Here is a 17,973-nt window from a genome sequence, read left to right as displayed (position 1 = left end):
TTTAATTATATTAACTGTGTTCATGTTTATTGTATGCCTCAGAACATGGTTGTTCTTGGTAAGAGTTTTATGAGTATTTGCAAAGAATATGTATTGAGGTGATGTTGGCTAGAGTGGTCTATAAATATTAATTAGGTCAAGTTGTTGATGATGTTATTCTGGTTTTTATGTCCTTACTGAATTATTGTCTACTTATTCATATAGAATGTTACTAAAACAGGAGTGTTGACATTTTCAGTTATGAATTTTTCGATTTCTCTTTGTAATTCCATCAGGTTTTGTTTCATGCATTTTGAAACTGTATGGTTTAACTCATATACACAAATTGTTCAGTCTAACTGTTGAACTAAACCTTTTATTATTATATAATATCCTCTTTCACTCTGGCACTATTCTGTGTTTGGAAATCTACTTCATCTGATACAACATAAGGACTCCAGCTTTCTTTGATTAATGATTCCATACTATATCCTTTCCTACCCTTTTACCTTCTCATCTCTGAATGTCTTTATAATTAAGTTAAATTCCTTATAGATATCCAGTAGTTGGAATCTTCTAACTAATCTATCCATCATAGTCATTTGACTTGGGTTTTTTTTAGACCATTTGCATTTGATGTGCTTTTTAATATAATTGTGTTTATATTTACAATCTTACAGTTACGTTTTATTTGAACCATCTGTTCTTTTCCATTTTTTTCTTTTTTGCCCTCTTTTGGATTAACTGAATGCTTTTTAAACTAGTTTCATTTTATCCTCATTATTGGCTTACTGTGTGTGTGTGTGTGTGTGTGTGTGTGTGTGTCTGATCTATACATTTAAAAATGTACCATTAAATTACTATGATCTACCTTGAAATAATATTATACCGTTTCATTTTAAATGGTGTAAGAACTGCACAGCAGCATACTTCCAGTTTCTTCCTGCATCCTTTGTGCTATTGCTGTCCATCCAATTACAGTGAACAGAATAATTGGCTGAACAATTTAGTTTTATATGCATTTTAAATCCCACAGTACATTGTTCATGTTTTTACTTTATACATTCTGTTACCTATTAAGATAATTGAAAATGAGATTAAAATATCTGTTTTCGTGGTCCTTATGTTTAGCATTTCCTGCATTCTTCATTTCTTTGTGTAGATTTAAGTTTTGATCTGGTCTCATAGTCTTTATGCCTTGAAGATCTACTATGAGCATTTTATTTGTTTATTTGTTTTGAACACACTGTTCTTCTGGCAATGAATTTTCTCAGGTTTCTTTTTCTAAGAACATGTTCATGTCACCTTTTGACATTTGTTTTATTTTATTTTATTTTATATTTTAGCTGGATATAGATTTCTGAGTTGAATGTTTTTAAATATGTCATTTCTCTGTGTTCTTCATATAGTATAGTATGAGTATAGTACAGAATTGTGTAGTTTTAATGTTATAAGATAGCTTCTTGTGAGAGTCATGCTATAATTCTTTTTTAAAATTTATTTATTTATTTTCAGCGTAACAGTGCTCATTGCTTTTGCACTACACCCAGTGCTCCATGCAATATGTGCCTTCTCTATTACCCTCCACTTGGTTCCCCAACCTCCCACCCCCTGCCCCTTCAAAACCCTCAGGTTGTTTTTCAGAGTCCATAGTCTCTCATGGTTCATCTCCCCTTCCAATTTCCCTCAACTACCTTCTCCTCTCCATCTCCCCATGTCCTCCATGTTCTTTGTTATGCTCCACAAATAAGTGAAACCATATGATACTTGACTCTCTCTGCTTGACTTATTTCGCTCAGCATAATCTCTTCCAGTCCCATCCATGTTGCTACAAAAGTTGGGTATTCATCCTTTCTGATGGAGGCATAATACTCCGTCGTGTATTTGTACCACATCTTCCTTATCCATTCGTCCGTTGAAGGGCATCTTGGTTCTTTCCACAGTTTGGTGACCGTGACCATTGCTGCTATAAACATTCGCAGATGACATGATTCTTTATATGGAAAACCCCAAAGACTCCACCCCCAAACTACTAGAACTCATACAGCAATTCAGTAACGTGGCAAGATACAAAGTCAATGTACAGAAATCAGTGGCTTTCTTATACACTAACAATGAAAATACAGAAAGGGAAATTAGAGAATCGACTCCATTTACTATAGCACCAAGAACCATAAGATACCTGAGAATAAACCTAACCAAAGAGGTAAAGGATCTGTACTCGAGGAACTACAGAACACTCATGAAAGAAATTGAAGAAGACACAAAAAGATGGAAGACCGTTCCATGCTCTTGGATTGGAAGAATAAACATTGTTAAAATGTTTATACTGCCTAGAGCAATCTATACTTTTAATGCCATTCTGATCAAAATTCCACTGATATTTTTCAAAGAGCTGGACCAAATAATCCTAAAATTTGTATGGAATCAGAAGAGACCCCAAATTGCTAAGGAAATGTTGAAAAACAAAAACAAAACTGGTGGCATCATATTACCTGATTTCAAGCTTTACTACAAAGCTGTGATCACCAAGACAGCGTGGTACTGGCATAAAAACAGACACATTGACCAGTGGAACAGAGTGGAGAGCCCAGATATGGACCCTCAACTCTATTGTCAAATAATCTTTGACAAAACAGGAAAAAATATACAATGGGAAAAAGACAGTCTCTTCAATAAATGGTGCTGGGAAAACTGGACAGCTATATGTAGAAGAATGAAACTCGACCATTCTCTTACACCGTACACAAAGATAAACTCGAAATTGATAAAAGACCTCAACGTGAGACAGGAATCCATCAGAATCCTAGAGGAGAACATAGGCAGTAACCTCTTCGATATCAGCCACAGCAACTTCTTTCAAGATATGTCTCCAAAGGCCAAGGAAACAAAAGAGAAAATGAACTTTTGGGACTTCATCAAGATCAAAAGCTTCTGCACAGCACAGGAAACAGTCAACTAAACAAAGAGGCAACCCACGGAATGGGAGAAGGTATTTGCAAATGGCAGTACAGACAAAAGGTTGATATCCAGGATCTATAAAGAACTCCTCAAACTCAACACACACGAAACAGATAATCATATCAAAAATGGGCAGAAGATATGAACAGACACTTCTCCAATGAAGACATACAAATGGCTATCAGACATATGAAAAAATGTTCATCATCACTAGCCATCAGGGAGATTCAAATTAAAACATTGAGATACCACCTGACACCAGTTAGAATAGCCAAAATTAGCAAGACAGGAAACAACGTGTGTTGGAGAGGTTGTGGAGAAAGGGGAACCCTCTTACACTGTTGGTGGGAATGCAAGTTGGTGCAGCCACTCTGGAGAACAGTGTGGAGATTCCTCAAGAAATTAAAAATAGAGCTTCCCTATGACCCTGCAATTGCACTGCTGGGTATTTACCCTAAAGATACAGATGTAGTGAAAAGAAGAGCTATAATTCTTTTTTAAATTAATTAATTTATTTTAGAAAGAGAGAGAGCATGAGCAGGTAAAGCAGAGGCAGAGGGAGACGGAATCTCAAGCAGACTGTATGCTAAGTGCAGAGCCTGTTGCCAGGCTCCATCTCATGACACTAAGATCAGGACCTCTGCTAAAACAAAGAGTTGGACACTTAACCAACTGTGCCACTCAGGAGCCCTGAGTCCTGCTGTAATTTTTATCTTTGTTCTTATAAGTAATTTTTACCCTCCTCTGGCTATGTTTAGAATTAACCTGTTTAATTTGGTTTTCAGCAGTTTGGCTATATACTTTATCCTAGTTTGTATCCGTGTGTGTGCTTAAAAATAATATTATTACTGACATTTTCTGAGCTTGAGTCTACAGTCTGTTCTCTTTCATAATTCTTGGTAGATTCTAAAGCAATTATCTCTTCATCTATTTTTCTTCTCTGTCCTATCTCTCTTCTCATTCTAGAACTCCATTTTTATATACGTTAACTCTTTGATGTTGCCTCACAGTTCTTGTATCTCCTTTCTGTGCTTTTTTCCCTTTAACACTATTTTCTCTTTGTGTTTTAGTTTTAATTAATTTGTTAATTAATGAATTAATTTTAGAAGGGGGAGGGGGAGAGGGAGAGGGCGAGACAGAATCTAAGCTGGGTGTGGGGCCCCATGCAGTTTTCCACTTCAGAACCTGAGATCATGGTTTGAGCCGGAAACAAGAGTTGGTTGCTTAACAAACTGAGCCCTAATAGATGGGCTACACTAAAGGAATTCTTCACGTCTGACATTATGATTTTTTAAAAAGATTCTAGCAGTTTTATTTGATTCTTTCTTAGAGCTTCCATCTCTCTGCGTATTCAAAAGTGGCCATCATGATAATGTCTGAATGCAGTTGCTGAAATGTGGAACAAAATCATCTGACATCTTGCTACTTTGATAAGACCAAAATTTAAAAAAATTATCCATACATTTCAAAACAGCAAAGTAATTTTTATGAAAAGGATTTTAGCGTGTAAGCTTTCTAGAAACATGACTTTTGCTTTATTTAAACATAACAATATTAAAGCCATTACTAAGAGTGCAAGGATCTCTTCCTGTGTCAGGCATGAAATGGTTTTCTACCTGCCCCAGAGGCTTAGCTCTTTTTTTTTCATAGGAGAGAAGATTTCAGGGAAGGGGTGATCTGTCATTGATCCCAGAAGCAACCATTTACTTCCTGTGTAACTGTACCATTAAGGGAAGAGGGGGAGAATGAGAGAGGGAGGTGAGGGCAGCAGGGAGGTTCTTCAGTTTCTTCTCTTCCCCCAACTTTTGTCCTGAGCACCTAGTAGAGGGCCATGGAAAAGAGCTAGCCAATGCGTAAAATTTATGTTTTGTTTGAGTCCTCAGGTTGTTCCAAATTGATATGCTAGCTGCATTCAGCATAATAAATAAATTGAGGCACCAATAATCAAAACCTACTTTCCAATTAGGGTAAAATCATCTATGATAAAATTTTTTCTCCTCTTTTAAAATGTATTTTTCCTAGAATGAGAAATTATTAGTCCTGATTTTATATACAGGTTCAGTAATAACAATGCTCATTTATTTATTCATTCATTTAAAAATGCATTCATTTAAAATTCATTTAAAAATTCATTCTCTGGGCACCTGGGTGGCTCAGTGTGTTAAGCCTCTGCCTTCAACCCAGGTCATGATCTCAGGGTCCTGGGATCAAGCCCACATCGGGCTCTCTGCTCAGCAGGGAGCCTGATCCCCCCACCCCATCTCTGCCTGACTCTTTGCCTACTTGTGATCTCTCTCTCTCTCTCTCTCTCTCTCTCTCTGTCATATAAATAAATAAATAATCTAAAAAAAATTTCATTCTCTGTCTATTTTGTGCCAGGCACTGCTCTCATTGCTTGGGATCCTATTTCCAATATGGACATGACTTGCTTCTATTTCAAGTCTTTTACTCAAATTTCACCTTCTCACTGAGATAGTCCTTAACTCTTTGTAACTGCCAACTACCCTACTCCTGATTTCCTTTTCCTCTTCCATATTTTTTTTTTACAATATTGCCAATCACTTAATATCTTGACTAACTACTAATTTTTATTGCCTATCTTTTCCTTTAGAATGTTCCTTGAAGAAAGAGGTGTTTATATGTTTGGGTATAGCTGTATCCCAAGGTTGGGGTGTGTGTGTGTGTGTGTGTGTGTGTGTGTGTGTGTGTGTGTGTGTGAAAGATTCTATAAGACCTGGTAGTTCACTGTAAGGGTCTTGGATTTTACCCTCATTAGATGAGGGACCATTAGAGAGTGTTGACAAGGAGTGACATGATCCGAGGTAAGTTTTAAGCAGATAGCTTTGACTGCTTTATTGAGAACAAATTGCAGTGGGCCAGGGAGAATGCCTAGGAGGCTAGGGCAATAATCTATGGTGAGATGGCAGTGGTGTAGACCACAGTGATAGTGATTAAACAGAAAATGGAGGTGATGAGGTGTGTCTGGGTGGCTGAGTGGTTTAAAGGACTGGCTGAGTGGGTTAAGGGACTTGATTTTGGCTCAGGCCATGATCTCTACTTGGGATTCAGTCTCTGCCTCTGCTCCGCCCCCCTTCCTATCCCTCTCTCTAAATAAGGAAATAAAATCTTGAAATAAAGAAAAAGAAAGGAAGAAAAAATGGACACGATCAGTGAGTAGATTGTAAGTACCAACGGGATTTGCTATGGGGTATAGAACAGGATAATGGGTGATGGAGCATAAGAAAAAGAGAATTCAAGGCTAGAATTTTGCCTAATGCAAATAGAAAGTTAGAGTTGTCATTAACTGAAATAGCAAAGACTGTGGGTGGAATAGATGTGGGGAAGGAGATATGCCAGTTAGTCACTGAACTCATTTTTGTTAAAAATTTTATGAGAGGGACACCTGAGTGGCTCAGTCTGTTAAGCATCTGACTCTTGATTTCAGCTCAGGTCATGATCTCAGGGTCCTGAGATCCAACCCCACATAGGGCTCAGTCTTGAGTTTGGAGCCTGTTTGGGATTCTTTCTTTCTGTCTTCCTTTGCACCCCCTCCCTTCACTTGGTCTCTCTCTCTCTCTCCCTCTAAAAAAAAAAAAAAATTATGAGATATCCCAGTGGAGTTAGAAGTAGAATATAAAAGTCCAGAATTTGCAACAGAGGTCAGGACTAGTGTGGGAATTGTCAGAATAGAGATGATATTTTCAAGTCGTGGTACTAGATGATTGTAGAGAACAGAGAAGAAAGGGGGATAGAGAAGAAAAAGGTCTAAGAACTTAAGCCTTTAGGTAGTCTAAGAATAAAAGTTAGGGAGAAGAGGAAGAACACCAGAGAAAATACAGCCAGTGATTCAGGAAGAAAAGCAAGAATGTATGTTCTGGAAGCCAAATGGGCCAAATGAAGAGAATGTTTCTAGTAAAATAGACTAATCTATGAGTTGTTTCAAATACTGTTGATAGCTTAAGTAAGCCGAAAAATGAGAATTGGCCATTGTTTCGATTTAGTGATATAGAGGTCATTGGAGAGAGGATTTAGAAGAAAAAGGAAGAGAAGAATTAGACATCACAAGAACAAACAACACCTTGGGGAAGTCTGGAGAAAAAAAAATGTAGTAGAGAAATAATATTTTAGGGCTGGTGAGGGTTTAATAATTTTCAAAGTAATTTCCCACTTCTTGTTTCCTTGAAACTCTCCATAAGACAGGGCAGTGATTTTCCATTTATAATTAGGAAATGAAAACTCAGAGAAGTAAAGCATCTTGGATATTATGGATCTAGCAGGTGTTGGAGCTGGGAACAGAATGCGTTTCATACTTCTAGCTCAAACTTCTCTAGAAGGCACAATGCAGATACCATCCATGATGAAAATAAATGCCGTCTGCCTAATGGTTCTGCTTGGGGCCATGCTCAGCTGGTTCATTGTGGCTCAGTCCACTAGCTGAGGTTTGGCAGGTTGATGAAGTAATTTGTTTGTTTAGCTCCAGGAACCCTGTGGGTGTTCAATATGTGTTAATTCATTGATTGATTCTCAGAGGAAAGCTGTAAATCTCAGCATGTTTTCTTTATTGAAGAATATAATCACAATTCACACATAATCACTATAATCACATATTTACTCCTCAAACTAAGATCCTTTTGATTTTCTCAGTGACAACTGGGGACCTCATTTTGGTTGATGCTTGTAATATAGAATCATCCAAAGGGCCATTATTGTCATAATTAGCATATAAATTTAATCTAATGTTTACAGCAGCAGAGGAAATGATTCAAACACATAATATTCTTTCTTGGCCTCGTACAATTTATTTTTATAGACAACTATGAGTTAAGGCCAAAATAATAGCCATCAGATTTGTGAAGGATATTTTTCCAGAGATGTATGTAAATACACGTTTATATTCTTATGCTATAAATAAGGCATTTATGAGAGTCTATCAGACTACTAAGTGAACTGCTGGCTAAATTTCTGTGTTGCTCTACTCCAGCATGGACAGGAGAAGCAATATATTCCTGGAATGGAGGGGTCAATAACACAGGAAAGAGTGTTTAAAAATGATAAATGATGATGTTATAGAAAAACAAATAGAATTATCCCCCAATCTCTCTCTCTCTCTCTCTCTCTCTCTCTCTCTCACACACACACACACACACATGTTACCAAGTAAGGAGAATAAAGAATTTGAGAAAGCACATGTTGAAATCTAGCTGTGACCCTGTAAGTTCACAGTTGCTGGGATGCAAGCAACTTGGATCTTGCAATGTGGTACTGGCTTGTAGTGTACCTCTGAGAATCAAGGTAGCAAATATTTCAGATAGAATTGCATGACGTGTCAGGTCAGAGAGCTCAAAGCAAAGAATTTTTCTCAGTTTCTAATTAGGTGGACAATTAAGAGCACAGGTATTAGAACTCTGCAAACAGGGGCGCCTGGGTGGCTCAGTGGGTTAAAGCCTCTGCCTTTGGCTCAGGTCATGATCCCAGGGTCCTGGGATTGAGCCCTGCATCCAGCTTTCGGCTCAGTAGGGAGTCTGCTTCCTCCTCTCTCTGCCAGCCTCTTGGCCCACTTGTGATCTCTGTCTGTCAAATAAATAAATAAAATCTTTAAAAAAAGAATTCTTCAAGCATACTAGTTCAGGAAGAATTTCTAACCATGAGTGATGCTCATGACACTTAAAAGGAAGACAGACATTTCTTTGAAAGGGTTCCTAATTTCCACATGCAATCCACATGGAATGTTTATGATTGTTATATAAACATATGCTTATTCATATGATTATGTATTTCTTTTATTACGTGAATCTCTTTATATCCACAATACTTGTAAAATGGGCACGAGTTTCATGTACAAGAAAGTCACATTTATTTTCCTGAAATTAATTTAAATAAATCCAACTTTAAACTCCTATACCACCAGTCTCTCCTGCTAAACTCTGAACAGTCCCCCAGGACTATGCAAAGATCCTGAGGTTTAGAGCAAAACAAATATTAGGGAAAGCACATTCAGTAGGAATTCACACTGCAAGTTTGGTTGCCTTCCTTCCTTTTCTTTCGGGGTTATAGGGCATGGGGAGGAGAAGGAGAGGAAGGATTCCAAGGAGATAGAAAGAGAGCATAGCAGAGGGGATGAAAAGTTTCAGAAGGTTTATATATTCAGTTATTTGCTAGTGAAATCCAGAATGCTGCTATTAGAATATTGAGACTGAACAGCTTGCTTTCATTTTCCTTTAACAATGCCTTTTCAGGAGATAAATGTTAAGGAGCAAGGGGGAGTGGATAAAATTAAAAATATTTCAAAATTGGAAGATGAGGAAATGATAAATGTTTTAATCTCCTTAAATCTTTTGAAAGAAAATTTCTGAGCTGTCTCTCTGTAGCCTTCATCCTCCTCCCTGCACTTCTAGATTTCTCCTCTATTCTCTTCCTCCTCCTGCACACATACACACACATACAATCTCTCTCTCTCTCTTTTTAAAAGATTTTATTTATTTGTTTGACAGAGAGAAAGAGAGAGAGCACAAGCAGGGGAAGAGGCAGAGGGAGAGGGAGAAGCAGGCTCTCTGCAAAGCAGGGGAAGCCCGATATGGGACTTGATCTCAGGACCCCAGGATCATGACCCAAGCCAAAGGCAGTGACTCAACCAACTGAGCCACTCAGGCATCCCCAATCTCTCTTTTTTAAATTATTTTTTAAAGATTTTATTCATTTATTTGAGAAAGAGTGAGAGAGAGCATGAGAAGGAGGAGGTCAGATAGAGAAGCAGACTCTCCCTGGAGCTGGGATCCTGATGCCAGACTCGATCCCAGGACTCTGAGATCATGACCTGAGCCAAAGGTAGTCACTTATCCAACTGAGCCACCCAGGGGCCCACACAATCTCTCTTTGCTCTTATCTTCCCTGTTGTACTCCTTTTTGCCTGTATGTTCTTTGATTTCTAGAACCTTCCATGTGTATTAAGTACTCATAATTTCACTGTAATGTATTTCTGAACGTTAAACTATTATTTTTTAATTAAGTTATAGAATTCCGAACACATTTTCTATTTTTTATGCTTTTGTTTTAACCAAATCTTTAACCAAGAGGGTGGGAAACCCAAATATAAGGACCAAAATATTTCTAGATTTTGTTTTATTATCTTGTAAACAAATAAACTGGCCTATTTTCTCCAGGTGGAAGAGAAAACTAGCCCCAAACTAACATCGATAGAAAGCCAAATGTGATGGAGAAAAGGCAACTCTTCAGTGGATCCTTAACGAAGTATTTTCCTGTTGGTGTATATTGAGCCATTATAATCAAACTGAGGTAAACCTGGCTGATTTTATTTATTTATTTTTTTTAATATACTAATAATATTTATTTATTTTTTTTTCAGCGTAACAGTATTCATTCTTTTTGCACAACACCCAGTGCTCCATGCAAAACGTGCCCTCCCCATCACCCACCACCTGTTCCCCCAACCTCCCACCCCTGACCCTTCAAAACCCTCAGGTTGTTTTAATCTGTTTATCTTTATTGTTTGATTAGAAGGGTTTCCAAAAGATTGCATGCAGAAAAATGTGTAACAGCATCACTGTGTAAACATCTTACTCCTTGTGTCTGGGTGCTTGGGTTTCTAATGCAAACTGATTCACTAATCATGATAAACAATTTTTTAAAGAAAGAGGTCTTATATAACCTATGAAATGTTCCAAATGAAAAGGTGGGAATGCGGTTCCATAAACTGGAAGGAAATTTAGGCACAAGTCAATAGGGCATAAAAAATGTCTTGAGGATCATGAGAGGATCATGATCCATTGTGGGACAGAGAGCACTTTCACTTAGGAACTATAATGTATATTCATTTTAGTTGAAACAGCATCTCAAGCAAAATAATTGAAGAAAGTTGTGATGCTTGGCAGTGTGGTGATGGGGAAATTGGCCAGGTAGGTGGGGACGAGAGTAGCTGCATAGAGTTGGTTGGGGTGGGAAAGAGAACATCAGTGGGAGGGAGGGTGAATTATCAGTGAAGAGAATCAAACTTGTGGAGTTAAGTGGTTATATATGTATTTATTTTATCCTCCATCACTTTATGGAAGGAACTTTAGGCAGTTTTCCAAGAGCATATAATGTACACTGGTGCAGTAATTCTTTTATTTTTTTCAAATGTTTTAATTTTTTTATGACTAGACCCTCATTTACTTACTCATTTTACTATTGTTAGACATTTGGATTATTTCTAGATTTTTGGATTCGGGGGGTTTTATTGTGTTGTTCTTGTTTTGGGGGGGTGGTTTGCAGTGGGAGAGGGAGAGAGAGAGAATCTTAAGCAGGCTCCTCGCCCAGTGCAGAGCCTGACTTGGGGCTCGTTTTCACAATCCTGAGATCATGACCTGAGCTGAACCCAAGATTTGGACATTTAACTGACTGAGCCATCCAGGTGCCCCTGGTGCCGTAATTCTTAAACTACTTGTGCTAAAGATCCAGCTTTCTGTCTCCATTTCTCTCTTCCTTCTTTCCTTCTCCCTCCCTTCTCTTCCTCCCTTCCCTCCTTTCTCGTTTGCTCACTTTCCTCTTTCTTTCTTTTCCACTCCATCACAGATTGATACTTTTAAGAAAAACATAAGAATGAATCATTAGAAAAATAAATATAAAAAAAAAAAATCCAAACTGACCTCTTCCTTTTCAGCAAGATGAGTTCACTGATCACATGCCTGGAAGTCAAATTGCTCCCAGTTCTAAATGCTTACTCTTGATTTCTGTATTTATTCTGTCATCAACATGTGCTGTTGCTATTCACACATAAATTACAACAAAACAAAACAAGACAAGCAAACAATAACCCGCGGCACGCGGAAAGCCACCTATGAGAATAGAAAGTTCTCCTGCTGAGTTTGGTCTAACACTTAGCCCTTGGCTTTGTTTGCATATATATAAATCCCCGTGCTCTTTAATGTGTAGTCTTCAATATTTTCTGATTCGTAATTGATAGAAACTGAACCAAATTGGCTTTAGTCGGAAATGCATTCGTTTATATAAACTAATACAGGAAATTTGTTCTAGGAAGAAGAGTTAAAACTTATTTCAGATCCTTTAGGAACCTGGAAATGTAGTTATTGACTAGCCCCATTTTCTTTTCCTTATCCTTTCTAAACAAGTTCCTGACCCATTCAAGGTTCCCAGTTTCTGAGATGGGAGGAACTTAGATCCCACATCTCCCTGTGGAGGTGATGGACGTTTTGGAGAAAGGATGGAATTGTAGGCTTGTCAGGGCTTTCAGGTGGAACAAGAGGCGTGAATGCCATAAAAATTGCTTGTGGGGCTTCTGGGGCAGGATGATGGGCAGAAGACATGGTGGAATACTACGAGGGACAGTCAATGACCAGGGACCACCTCAGGTCACGAACAATGAGCTGGAATAGTAGTTACCCAGTGAACAACAAGATGGCTATGACTTTGAAAGGTAGTTACAAGGAGAGCACTCTGTCAGTGTGGTGACTTCTTACACCAGATCCAGAGAGGTAAAGAATTGAGGAAAGCCCAGCTTCCCCACTTGGAGCCACTGAACTTCAAGGGGAGTGCAGGCTGCTGGTATGGGAAGAACAGCTGAGTTGGGCATGGGATTAAAGTGTTCAGGTAGGGCACCTGAGTAGCTCAGTCGGTTAAGCATCTGCCTTGGGCTCAGGTCATGATCCCGGGGAACTGGGATCGAGCCCCACATCAGGCTCTCTGCTCTGTGTCCCCTGGTGTTCCACTGCTAGTGCTCTCTCTTTCTCTCTCTGTCAAATAAATAAATAAAATCTTTAAAAAATAAAATTAAAAAAATAAAGTGTTGAGGTAAATGGGTCCGAGTCTTAGAAACTGAATGGCCAACTGATCACAAGTGAGTGGAAAGTTAGGGAACTGGGGTAAGACCTTGCCCAGGAAGATGCTACCTAGAGGGACCCAGTAAAGAAAAAGAAAAAGAAAAGCCTGCTTTAGGTTTATACTATGGGAGTTGAGGCACTTTAATAAAATGGCTACAAAGTTAATCACTGTGAATCCTATGTTGATATGCTGAGAGAGGACCGCCATAGAGCTGGGGAGATCGGATAGAGGGTTATCTTTGTGTGGTCCAGGGAAGGATGACTATGCCGTGGACAAGAGTTATAACAATAGCTATGGGTCAGTGAGAATGGATTTGTTACGCATTTGCTGATAGAATCAACAGGACTTGCAAAAATTTAGATGATCTAGCAGAAGGAAGGGGGGTTCCTTCCTGGTTTTTTGGGTTGGACGAGTAGATGGGTGATAAGGCTTGTAAAGAGATGGAAAGTGCTGGAGGAAGAATCCAATTCCACTTCCAAGGGGCTTCAATCAAGTTTTGGATCTGCTAAATTATAGATGCTTAGAAAGCATCTAAATACAGATATCATGTGTTCAGCTAGGTATTTAATCCTAGGTATTTAATCCTCGGAGGCTTTCACCTCTGGATGTAATACAAAGCTGTAACCATTATCTGGAAGAATCTGAACCCAATAAGTTAAAAGCAGAAAGCAGCTTTATTAACTTTCCCTGGCCTGTCTTTTAAACTCCTTTCTGCTGACTTGTTCTTTCCCCTTGAATGAGGAAAACTCATGTTTTTTCATCTCAGTATCAGAAAACCAAAAATCGCCAGGTTTACACACCTGGCGATTCACAGACCTGTACCCCTGGGGATAAAAAATACATTACATGTTTATAAAAAGAAAAAATTGGAAGGGGAGGCGAACCATAAGAGAATATGGACTCTGAAAAACAACCTGAGGGTTTTGAAGGGGCGGGGGTGGGAGGTTGGGGGAACCAGGTGGTGGGTAATAGGGAGGGCACGTATTGCATGGAGCACTGGGTGTTGTGCAAAAACAATGAATACTGTTATGCTGAAATAAATAAATTAATTAAAAAAAAAGAAAACCAAAAATCTAGTATGATTCCCAAACTATTAAAGTTTCAGATACTCATCCAATTTAAAATCTCTGTTCTCCCCCAAGCTGTCCTATAGTTGCTCTCCGAGGAACATGGTGGTGTGTGTCCTCAACGTTTCTAGAGGCTTATGATTGTTCTGAATCTCTGCAGGACTTGGAAGATAGGACAGAATAACTGGTATAAATAAAGTATGGCAGGGTCTCAAGTGGAGGACATTTTGACCCTAGGGACATTGGCCAATGGCTGGAGACACTTTTGAATGGCACAATTGGGGGGAGGAGGAGAAATGATGCTACTATCATGTTGTGGGTAGAGGCCTGAACTGCACAAAACATTCTACAACGTACACACCAGTCTCCTACTTCCCTTCCTCCCTTCCTTCCTACCTTCCTGTTTATATGAGATGACAGAAGCTTATTGGGGGGGGGGGGAAGATGAGAGGTGTGTTTTCCCCTCCTTCAAGGCTGGGTGGAGAACATGGGGGGCATGCACAGTATATTGACAATTTCCTGTCAGGAAATCCGTGCTATTGACTCCTGCAACTTCCCAGTGGATCTGCTGCCTTCCCTTTAAATTCTGAAGGCAGGCAGGAGGCTAATGCTGACCTCTGGGAGGACCTCTGGGATATGGAGGTCCTTACACTGCTCTCAGTCTTTGGGTCTCTGCCCCAGACACGAGAAACTTCACAGTTACTAGAGAGCTCTGTAAATGCAGGTGTCATCTGCTCAGAGATAGCATGTGAGCTGTAGGACGGCCTGAGAAAATTTGGGAAGAAAGAGAAAAGAAAGAGGGGTCCACCTCATGACTCCAAGGAGTTCCACTATTCAGAGGTAAGACAGAGAAGGAACTTGCAAAGAAATTTAAAGAGAGGTGAAGACAGAGATGAGGGGAAAAATAAATGCTGGTATGACAGGATTTTGAAGAGTCAAAGGCAAAATGTTACCACGTGGATCCTTCTCTACCAGAGATGAAATTTGCTTTTGCTGTGGTTCTTTGACAGACATAAATCCACTAGCTAATGTTGGGATATACTGTAATTTATAGTAAGATTAAAAGCATTGGTGAACCAAAATATCATGAAATGACCTTTTCAATAGAAGTAAATTGTTCTCAGTTTGTTTGATCAGTAGCAGAATCTAGTAAATGGAAAGCACCAGGTAACACATTTCAGTTTTAAAGGTTTGTGGGGCATGGAAGAGAATGCTTTTAAATAAAAAACAAAAAATAAAAACAAAAACAAACAAACAAACAAAAATCAACCAACTAACCAACCAAAAAACTATTAGGAAAGCAGCTAGTATTCATCTTCACACTCATATCTAAATGCAAGAACATAATTGCTGGCTCTTTTATTTGATTTAAAAAGTTGGCCTTTGACCTGAGATATCCACTTTTAAATACCCACTTTTAGACTGAAGAATAAACACTGTATACTGACATTTTTTAACTGCCCAAATACATTTAAAATCAATGGCCTTAAAATTTTTTGTCTGACATGAGTGAATATATAATGGGATTAAAGAATGTATGTAATATGTACCATACAAGCAACATGAAAAATTTGAGAATTTACAGAAAGCCCAAATAATATGTTCTCCATTTGCATTTCAAGCAAGGCATCATGTTCTAGTTGAGGAATGTGGTATAACTTTTCCTAATATAGCCTATGCTTTAAAGTTTTTTCAGTTACAAGCTTTGTTTTTCCTTTGTAGTTCAAATTATTTTAACTTCTAGTGGAGACAACACTTGCTTATATAATTTTAAAGGGAGATTTTGCCATTAGGATTAAGGATGAATTTCTAATTTGTTTAGTTGCATTCTCTCCCTTAAAAAAGAGAGAGAGAAAGAGACTCAAATGTAAGGCAAAAGGATTTGAACAGTATTTTACGTATCACTGGAACAACACTTACTGTCTGTGAAACCATCTTGGACTGAAAGACAATTTTTAGCATTTTCTAAACTTTAGTGAACAAATTTAAACGTTGAAATCTAGAAAATTCAACTAATGCCTCAACTCTTTGTGTGAGCAGTGATAATTAGGACTTCGCCAAGTAGGAAAGGGGCTTTCTGCCACAAAGATATGCCTCCTTGATCATATAAGGCAGTGATCATTACCATTCAAGGTTATTTTTAAGCTGTTTGCACCTGCTTTCAAGCTTGTGAAAATCAATTCTAGCCCTGGGAAAGCGTGACCTAACTACATAAGCTGGCATAAAAATCACTAATAATTTGCTTAATAAACATGAATTGTAAAAAAAAAAGTGATTCCTGGTTCCTTTAAAATCCTTAATCATAGAAATTCACACTTGGAATTTCATGATTTGTTCTCAGCTCTCTCATTTGCCAACCATACATCATGGCTTACTTCTGCTGATTCCCTACATGTGTGCTGCCCTGGAACCAGTCATCCAGAAAGGCTGGCTAGACTTTCAGACTCGGGAGAGTAGATCCAGGCACAAGTGGTAAATTTGAGGCGGGGGCGTGGGGGGTGGACTTGGTTGGTGCTTAGTCAGTCTGGATGGCTCAATTTCCAGGAAATGGGAAAGCAGAACCATGTCAAAGAGTTGTTTATTGGCAATGGGTCCAGGGGCAAAGTTCCTTAAGGTTGCCAGGAGTCACTACAGTTCCAAGTTGAAGGGAATCAGGAATGATACACTTGCAGGCTACTAATGGCTGCCAAGAGTGTGGGCAGAAGGTCAGCACTGAGTTTTCGCCCATCTGGCAAAAGAGCAGCAATTCTCAAAAGGCTATGTTATCTCCTGACATTTTTTTGGTTTTACTTAAATTTAAAAATCTTACAGGTAATTATTTGGGCATTATAAAATATTCAAGATATAAATGGGTTCATAGGGAAAAGTAAATATTTCTCCAAGCCTTCAGTTCCCTTCGCCAGAGGAAACCACTGTACCAGTATCCTCCTTCTAGGGTTAGACTATGTATGCATGAGAACTCATGCATGTGTGTAACAACAATTGTTTTTAAAAATACAAATTGTATCAAATTCATTTGCTTTTTCGTGTAACAATGTGTCCTGGAGTTCATTGCTTGTTGATACATAAAAAGGTTATTCCTTTTAAAGGCTTTCTGTTGTCTTTTAATTCTGATAGTTGGGCAGCCTGTTTAACTTTACTTCATCTAACTCATTTCACTTACAGAAACTTTGCCTTAAATTTAACCGGAAAACAGATGCATTAAGCATCTACAAAAATATTTGACATGGAGTGGGCTCTTCCACTTCTATTCGTGTGACACTGAGGAAATCTCTCAACCGTCTCTGCTATGTGAGGGCATACTATCTACTTGTTGATATGCCCCTTGTGGCTGGCTGCCAATCAAACGTGTGCTCTTTCAAACCACAGGGCTATTGCTGGGAAGAGGCTGTGTAGGCGGGGCCTGCATTTCCCAGCTCCCTGTACATCTGGTGTTACCCTGTAACTAAGTTTTGCTAATAGAAGATGAAAGTAGTAATAAGTTTCAATTAAAGGCCAAGGCAGTGAAGAGCATAACTACACTCTAAATCATATAGTCAGGGTCAAGATTAAATTCAGTAAGGTAATATAACATAAAGCATTAAGGCATAGTAGTATCTAAGTAACATCTATCATTATTAATATTGTTACCCATATATGGTTTTCCACAGGAAAAACCCATAGCCTTTTCTGTACCAACTCTAATAGAGACTCAGTACTCGGTCATGTGCTCCAAAGTCAAATGCACTTCAGAGAAGCACTAGGAGCCATCAAAATTTTAACTGGAGGGAGGGAGACAAACCATAAATGACTCTTAATCTCACAAAACAAACTGGGGGTTGCTGGGGGGAGGTGGGATTGGGAGAGGGGGAGCGGGCTATGGACATTGGGGAGGGGAGGCGAACCATAAGAGACTATGGACTCTGAAAAACAACCTGAGGGTTTTGAAGGGTCAGGGGTGGGAGGTTGGGGCAACCTGAGGGTTTTGAAGGGTCAGGGGTGGGAGGTTGGGGGAACAGGTAGTGGGTAATGGGGAGGGCACGTTTTGCATGGAGCACTGGGTGTTGTGCAAAAAGAATGAATACTGTTACGCTGAAAAAATAAATAAAATGGGAAAAAAAAACTGGAGGAAATAAAAGAGTGAATTTACTTC

This window comes from Meles meles, chromosome 7 (assembly GCF_922984935.1).
Source record: "Meles meles chromosome 7, mMelMel3.1 paternal haplotype, whole genome shotgun sequence".
NCBI lineage: Eukaryota > Metazoa > Chordata > Mammalia > Carnivora > Mustelidae > Meles > Meles meles.
The sequence above is the reverse complement of the archived record's forward strand: the minus strand, read 5'-3'. Positions refer to the sequence as shown.